We start from the raw sequence: 9,429 nt of genomic DNA on the forward strand, positions 1-9,429 counted from the left end.
CATTACTATTCCCCTAGGAATTAAAATTGGTGCATGAGGCACGTATGTTTATTGCAGCACTATTCACAATAGCAAAGACTTGGAACCAACCCAAATGTCCATCAATGATAGACTGGATTAAGAAAATGTGGCACGTACACACTATGGAATACTATGCAACCATAAAAAAGGATGAGTTCATGTCCTTTGTAGGGACATGGATGAAGTTGGAAACCATCATTCTCAGCAAACTATCGCAAGGACAAAAAACCAAACACCGCATGTTCTTACTCATAGGTGGGAATTGAACAACGAGAACACTTGGACACAGGAAGGGGAACATCACACACTGGGGCCTGTCATGGGATGGGGGGAGTGGGGAGGGATAGCATTAGGAGATATACCTAATGTAAATGACAAGTTAATGGGTGCAGCACACCAACAAGGCACATGTATACATATGTAACAAACCTGCACTTTGTGCACATGTACCCTAGAACTTAAAGTATAATAAAAATAAATAAAAATAAAAATAAAGCCATTAAGAGTGATAGATAAATAAATAAATAAATAAAAATTGGTGCATGAGGATCCAAAATTTCTAGCCATGCTACATATCTATGAGACATGACCTTCAAATGACCTGATATGGACTGTTGACATGAATATCAGTTATGGTCTCAAAGATCCCATAATAACTTAGGTTTTTCCATAAATGAAGGAACATGACATATAATAAAGGGTATATATACAGAGTCTATTAATGTGTTTAGTTTTTAACAAATATATATAAGAGTAGATAGCAAATGAATGTTGTCTTTCAAGAATGTCACCTTGAAAATCTGTGCACTTTTTCCAGTGATGTGGCCTCTGTGCGTAATGTTCTTGGACCTCTTCTTTTAACATAGCTTCCAGACCTGCTTTTTAACCTCACGAAGAAACCAAAATGTTATTTTAGAGTTGATTTATCTGTTAAATTAAACATTGTATTATCCAGTTTGAATGCTCTTTGAACACATTTTGAATACTTCCCAATATTATCCCCTCTCAAAAGATGCATATTTATCTCCCTGAGGAAGAGCCAAAAAAAAAAATGGCTTGTAGGCAATCATGGTACTTCCCAAATTCAATGCAAAAATTATTGTGAACAAAGATCATATGCTAGCTGGAACACTCTGGACTACACATTACAGAAAACCCAACCCATGTGATTTAAGCAGTAAAAGAAATACTGTCTTATGTGGCAAAAGAATGGAGTAGGGAAATTGAGGCATTTGAATGCACAAAAGTGTTATCAAAGATATTAAGTTCCTGGGGAGTTTCTATTAAAATCAGCCAAATTACTTTATGGTCACAGTACAAAGAAGTCTCAGGAATCATAGAAATGAAAGACACTAATTCAGTCAGGATTGTAAAGTTATAAAGAATAGAAACAGACTCTGGACAATTTAAGTAGGAAAATAAAAATCTTCTGGAGGAACATGGCGGAGCTCCCAAAAATGAATGCTGAAAATCCAGGATCAAAAAAGGACAAGCACCAGGGCAGTCCAACATCTCTGCAGAGGAATCTGATTGGCTGAGCTTCTACTTGAAGCCTGCTCATTGGCCAGGGGAAGGCTGTGCACCGTGATTAATAGCCCCACCAAAATGGTCCTCAAGGGTGACCAAATGATTCCTCACAAGGAAGATGTCATGTCACTGCAGAGAGGGACTTGGAGGCCAGGAGGCCCCACACAAGTACTCAGTACAAGTGCCAAGAAGCCCCATCAAGGCAGATCTTGCAGACACTGACTTAGCAGATCTAATCTTGGGGCTTGCAAAGATGACAAAGTCAGCGCTGACTGTAAATCTTCAGGAAACCTTGTGTGATGGCTGCTGTCGGCACCCAAGTCACTCCCCTCTCAAAGCCAGTGCATCTACACCACCACTCATAGCTGGCCGCTTCTTTGGAGAGCTGTTCTTGCTCAGTAGGATTCACCTTACCCAGAAATTCCTGAGCAGCTATCCTCTGTCCCTGGGTGTGTTTATCTGCATTATGTGGAAAAACAGAAGCAAAAAGACCTTTTAAACATTTTCTCCCAATGAAGAAGAAATTAGTCTATCATTTTTTTAAGAATAAATGAAGTAAAAAAAAAATTAACAACCCCATAGAGATGTTTTTGCATTCTAAATTACATGAAAGAGGCCAAAACTAACATTTTGACCTATTTGTCCAGCACTAAGTGGAGTAATCAGGTAACCACCACTTCAGGAGCCTGCCCAGAAGGTGGTTGCACAGAACTAATCACATAACCACAGCAGCCTGTGTACATCTCACCCCAACTTTGACCATTTGAATAAGATCAGAAGAAAGTAATTATAGGATTCACTTTAATGTCAAGCAACAAAGAGAACTATATAAACTTGGAAAATGGACCTTCGAGATACATTCATTTTTATTTTTCAAAAAAGCTTAAGAAAAGACACAAATATTTGGTTCATTTTTATGCGATTGAACTTCAAAGACAGACATTTTTTGGAAGTAAAGGTGGTCTAGCAGCATTACCTGGTGCCTGACCCATAACATCCCAAAAGTGCCAAGCATGTTGGCACACACTGGGAGAGCCTCATTTCTAGTTCCCCAAGAAACCAACAGGGTCCCCATTTCCACTCTCTCTCTTCAGGGTAAAAATGCAACCATTTTGGCATCAAAAAAAATTCTGAATTATCCACTTGGCTCACTCAAGATATTAATTTTCCGGAGGAAAAATAATTCCCAACACTTACTACAATGATAAAGGAGACTGTTGTTTCAGCTGGAATGGATTCTGTAAAAGTTTGATGTTTCTGACTTGGCTAATGGAGTGAGAGGGCACGGTTTCTGTCTGCAGGTAACGTAAATCAGTGCCGCCACCATCATTCAGTGGGTGTCAGAGCTGGCCACTGCGGTCCCCGAAGGCTGCTTGCCAATGCTGGGAATAAATGCTTTCCCCTCTTTATTTGCTATGCCAAGGAATGATAATGCAGCACATTCCGTGACCATTTGTCACGGAAGCACAGTCCCCTCCACGGGGAATGTGTGGAAGTAGCAAGGACCTAGTGTTTTCAATTAATCAGGGCCAGGATTACTCACGCAGGAAATGAAAGAGAAAATTTAATACTTGGAAATCGGGTGAAAGCAGTAACCAAGTCTAATTAAAATACACTTTCTGCTTCTAATTTACATGGCGGACTCCATTTTATGAGTCACCTTTATTCTTGCCGCATTTCTCTTGCCCCTGGGAACTGCCTTAGGCAAAAGCACCCAGGAGTTTACACCTGTGCCGGTGGTTTCTTTCCAATGTCCTCACTTGAAGGCAAGACTGGTCAAAGCAGATGGGTTTTGTGGCCGTGTTCCTCCTCCTGGGTTTTGGCGTGGCCTTGAATTATTCCTCCTTGCCCCAGACTGTACCCAGTGGGCATGTATGTCGAGCACTGCTCCTTATTCCCAATTGCAGCACCTAGAATTTTGCTATTGGCTTCAAGGCTTTGTCTCCTGACAAAGCCTTCTGGCTGGCACACAGCTCTGTGTGTAATTAATGGGTGATTTGTAGCAGGCTTGTGCCTCGAATACATTGTTTCTCTCATTTTCCTTTCTGGTGGGGGTTGAAGCAGCCCGGGGGGACTGCAGTACTGTCATGCCACAGCAAAGAGGCTCCTACCAAGAGGCAAACTAATATACACTGTGTAGTCCTGAGCAAACTAAGCATAGACAGGATTTGTTGTGGCTAATTAGTTTTATCACTTCACAAAAACCTAGGTTTCTAGTTTCCAGAGAAATAATTACAATTGCAAATGAAGAGGCACCACTAAAGAAGAAGGTCTTCAGCACAAAAGTAACCACAGACCCCCACAGCATCTCCCCTGCAGTTTGAGCCCTGCCAGGGATCAGCTCTCGGGGTTTGGAAGCCCTGTTGTCTCCCTAGGTGTGGATGACACACACACATCCACTAGCATCTGTTTCTCTGTTAGTTCACAAAAGATGTGTTCAGGGGTCAGATCTTTACACAAACCTGCACCCGATAACATGATGTATCCTGGCAGATTCACAAAAGTCTCACAACGCCATGAGTATCCACGAATCAGTGCAAATGGAAGACCTCAGCTTTGAGAAGGCCACAGGAATGTCAGTCAGTTACAAACCAAGGCTGGGGGCAGAGTCATTTCCAGTGGGACCAATGAAGGTCCTATATATACTTAAGCGGTGAAGAAAGACAAACAAGAACGAAAGAAGAGGCTCCCTTTGAGTTGCTGAGTAAAATCAGAAATTAAAAAATACTCTGACTGTAGGTATATGGAGTACATAAATTTGAATAACTAGTTTAAAATGAGCTTTACTTTTCAACTGATGGTCTTAATATCTTTTAGACACAACCATGACTGTGGAGCGAGGGAAGAAAGGAGTGAATAGTACAGAATCTGTGTCGATACATGGATATAGATCCAGATCTATGCATAGATGTCTATATATCCAAATGTATGTAGACATATCCATTTCCATCCCTATATATCTGTGTGAAACCACGTCTCAATTAAAACTACTCTTGCTGCTGCCAGACACATCTCCCTTAATGACACCTGCATTGGAGAATGTATAGGCACTGTCAAATGCTCAAATGTGAGCTCATTACCACATTGGGTTCTAGTTTAAAATGAGTCATTGTCACATATTTCTCTCCAAGTCTTAAGAGTAGCTCCTTTTCTGTTCATTCTGACTTAGCCCCAACCCAGTTTCACCCCTGGTTTTAAGTGATAATATTAAACCCTTGGCCCATGCCTTTGCTCCTGCGAAGACTCAAACGCTAAAGACTGCAGTTCTCACAACCTAGCAGAAAGGGGAGTCTAGGCCTGCCCTGACTGAATCCAGGAAGAACTGGCTGGGTAGAGAAGATCAGCCAGGGGCCTGCAAGTCTCCATGCCTGATAGAAAGAGTCGCAAAGATCAGGCTCTGTCCTCAGTACAGAAAATGCTTCATTATTCATCTGGATGTAGAAAGGTGGGAAATGCAGATGTTGGCATTCAGCCTCCCCACATATGGGAAAATGCCACGACCTTGCATGTGACCTTCACCTTGTCACCTGTCTTCCCCAGGCAAAAAGCAACTATCTTACTGCCCTTTTTGTGATCAGAAGCACCTCTTCCAGCACAAGATTGTGTAGGCTGCCTGTGCCCATCACCAAAAGTCTCAGATCTAACTATTTCCCAAAGCAAAAGACTCATGGCCCTTCCCTGTCCCCCCAGCTGAGCTCCTAGGCCTAGTCCTCCATGGCTGCCGTGTCCTAACGCCTTTGGAACCATTGACTCCTTGGCCTGTTTGCTCCACCCAGAGAGAGGGTCAGAGTGGTGACCTCCCCAGGATGTGCCTGCAGGGTGCAGACTCTCAGGGCTGAGCTCTGGAATTCATCCCCAACCTCTACCAAATCCTGCCTGCTCCTAGAGCAGTGGAGAGGCAGAGTGGGTGAGCTGTACCAGAATTTGCCCTTGGCCTGTATCTCAGAAAACTCCCCACGAAATAACACATTTTAGAGGGAAGAAGAAAGACCATAGACTTAGAGATAGGAGATTAAATCTGACTTGGTAAAAAATGTTTGAAAAATTTGTTATCTCTGTTTGTTCACAACACTCACTCCAATTACACCCATCACCCCAGAGCAGCAGACTTTTGCCTTCTTAACTTGTCAGAGCCAGTGCCCAGTTCTCCTGGGGCGTTTTAGATGCTGATTTCAAGCTTGCCAGGTGGTGTGAGTGGGCAGCCAGGTCTCTCATCCACATGAGTGATCTCAGCGTCTGCTCTGCCTGTGCCGTGCAGCTCAGCAGGGGCCCTTCCAACCCTGGGAATGTGTAGCCAACAAGACCCCTTCTGTCCCTGACAAGCAGAGGTGGCAGAGCACTCCTTGGCAGTGAGCTTTGTACCCAAACCATTTCTTTTTTCACAGTCTTTAGATAAGGCAGTTTGAGTTCATTTCAATAGCTGGTACTTCCCGGGTTCTGCCAACTGCCCGTGTGCTTTGAGGAGAGGAGAGAGCTTTTGTGAAATTAAGATGAATTTCCTCCATGGTTTCACCTTTGTTTACACATTAATAATACACTCCCCACTCCTGACCGCAAGGGCCGCATTGCAGCCTTCACTACTGATGGCAGCTGTGCCACTGTCCACTCCATCCACAGCCACATCTCACGTCTTGCCTTTGCAGGATGCCCCCAACTTCCTCCGAGCACTGCCCCCACATGCTGTCCCTTAGAGAGCGGCCTCCTGAGGGCTGGCGTTTCCCAGAAGCCTATCTCTCTGGCTTTGCAATTTCCCTCTTCCTGCAAGCAGGTTTCATCTCTCAGACTGAGATGCATGGCAGCCCTCGCCAGCCCGGAGCCCTTCCCAGGGCCACTTCACTCACCTGGACCCCTTCTAGAGAGCCCCATGGTAACTGGTTATCTCCACACATTCACCTCCGGGGGTGGGGCCTGAGTCTTGGAACACGCTGAGCGTATCTAGTAATGACAAGGGAGAGTGGAACCATGGGGGATGTAGGTGGTACCATGACTTATGAGGTATTATAGCTATTACATACACACAAACATGCATGACCATGCACATGTAACCCCCCCGACACACAGAAACACACACACTGCAGAAACACATGCACAGAGAAAGACACACACACACCACAGAAACACACACACCACAGAAAAACACGCAGATCCCACTGACTTCTTGGGAAATGTTGCTTTTTTTCTTTTCTTCTTCTTTTTCTTTTAGAGGGAGTCTCACTCTGTCGCCCAGGCTGGAGTGCAGTGGCGCGATCTTGGTTCACTGTAACCTCTGCCTCCTGGGGTCAAGTGATTCTCCTCCCTCAGCCTCCCGAGTAGCTGGCATTAAAGGCATCAGTCACCATGCCTGGCTAATTTTTTTTATATTTTAGTAGAGACGGATTTTCACCATGTTGGCCAGGCTGGTCTCATACTCCTGATCTCAAGTGATCTGCCCATCCCAAAGTGCTGGGATTACAGGCATGAGCCACCATGACCGGCCAGGAAATGTTGCTTTTGTAATAAGAATTTGGCATTGCTCTGCTCTGCCTGGTCTCTCTATAAGAGATGTATGTCTACACTCAGGAATCAACCTGGTGCTCATTTTTAGCCAGGTAGGTTAAAAAAATAGTACACCTTCCTCATGCATATTTTTAATGTCTTCGTTGATCTACAATGATTGCACATATTTCTGGGGAACATGTGAGATTTTGATAATGCTTCCTGTGTGTGTTTGTATTGTCTCACTCATGTGCCTTCTAGGACACCCCTTTTCTAACCATTCACAATCTGGCAGCTCTTCTATTATTTGGTTAATGAAAAGAAAAATAATAGTAACACTACACTGACATTTTGAAAATAGAAAAATGAGTGGTTGGCTTTTTGCTCTAGAACTCTGCTTCAAGTGGCTGTGTAAGCAAACAGGATGGTCTCCCCAGATCCTAGGAATTTAATCAACGTGAGCCCTCAGCCTGGCGCACAGCCTCCTGCCCTGCAGCCTGTTTCTCTTAAGCTCTGTGTGGAATGTGGTCATCTCTTTGGTTAAAACCAGCTCCTGACCGAGCCTGGTAATTTATAGTGAGCTTTCCTCACGACCATGCTGAAGTGTCCATCCCAGGAGGAGCCACAGCTTCATCACCATAACACGCAACCCATGTGCTGGCATGGACTCGCTGCCTCTGCACCACTGGGACCCCTCCTCTCCATGCAATGAATGGCACACCCTCTCCCCTCTCCATCACCTCATAAAACCCTCCCTTCCCTTTCCCACACCGCTTTGGAGAATACGCCCGTGTCCTCCTTACATGTGCCAATTAATAAAACTCCTGTTAATCAACACCTGCCTACTCTGCCTTCTCGTGGAGAGTCGTTTGTCACTCACCGGGTAGACAGATTCTGGTTATTTTTGGGTAACAGCTGGCCCACATCCAGATCCCCCAGAGAAGAGGAGCTGAGAACATTTCTGTTCAGGGCTCACTGGGCCCTCTCCTCACCTCCAGGACTAGGCAATGACCATCTGGGTGCTAGAAGGAAGTGCTTCTACAAGCTGGCTCCAGCCAGATAAAAGAGAACAAGCCCTTCATTTGCTCAGTTCCTTTGCAAGCAGAGTGTTGCTCTGCAATGTGCTCCTGAGAGGAAAAAACTGCCCTGTTGGCTCACGTCAGTCAAGCCAAGCTCAGTCACAGAATAAGCAGGCACAGTGGGGGCGGAAGGTAGGGAGGGCATGGGGAATGTGGTACCATTGGGGCAGAGAGCAAAACAATGGGGAATCAGTCTCCCACGTGTGTCTTCTATCAGTTTATTTATTCACTCAACAGACATTTATTGAGGACCAACCATGTGCTGGACTGATCTGAGTCCTGGGGTAGAGGCGTAAGCAAGACAGATGAGGTGCCTGGTCTTAAGGGGTTTGTATTCAAGTGGGAGCCAGGGAACAAGAGACATACAGTAAAGATGCAAGTAACTAAGGCATTTTCAGATAACCACTAGTCCTGGGAAGATAATTAAAAGGCAGTGGGAGGGAGGGTAATAATATTTTAGAACCCAACTGGGGACTACTAGCCTGGTGCAGTAAAACCAGATACCCACAAGGAGGTTTTTCAGCAATAGAAAGAAAAGCTTTTATTGCAGTTGCCAAGCAAAGAGGACCAGGCAGCTATTGCTCAGATCCTGACCTTCCCAACAGCTTGCAGGCAAGGATTTTTAAAGGCAGGGGTAAATTACAGGAAAACAGAAGCCACAGGCAAAATCATCAATCAATACCTGGAGGTTACACATTGGTTTAGACCTAAAAGGGTGTGATATCTTGAAGTGAGGACTTACAGGTTATAAGTAGATTCAAAAACTTTGCAATTTGCAATTGATGATGAAAGAGAAGCTTTATTTAAAAATCTGGGGTAAGTAGAAAAAACGTCGTTTTTTTGAGATAGGGTCTCACTCTGTCATCCAGGCTGGAGTGCAATGGCATGACCATAGCTCACTGCAGCCTCTTGCCTCAGCCTCCTGAGCAGCTGGGACTACAGGTGTGCACCCCAGTGCCTAACCAATTTTTTAATGTTTTTTTTTTTAAATAGTGAGATGGAATGTCACCGTGTTGCCCAGCTGATCTCAAGCTCCTGGCCTCAAGCAATCCTCCCACCTTGGCATCCCAAAGTGCTAGAATTACAGGCAAGAAAAGAATGTCAACCTTACCAGGCAGGAAAAGAATGTCAACTGGTTAGGGTGAGTGACTTTCTCCAAGACCCCCAGGAAGAAATTTATAACAAAAGATGATGGTTAAAGTTCAGTCTTCACTTCCCACTTACCTGAGGTCTGCATGTTGGCTGATCCCTTCAGTGGGGGTCCCCAGTGGGGGTATGAGTTTCTGAAAGACAACTCAGAAGTACAGGTTAAGAGGTTCTCCTTGGA

Source organism: Pongo pygmaeus, chromosome 20 (genome assembly GCF_028885625.2).
Source record: "Pongo pygmaeus isolate AG05252 chromosome 20, NHGRI_mPonPyg2-v2.0_pri, whole genome shotgun sequence".
NCBI lineage: Eukaryota > Metazoa > Chordata > Mammalia > Primates > Hominidae > Pongo > Pongo pygmaeus.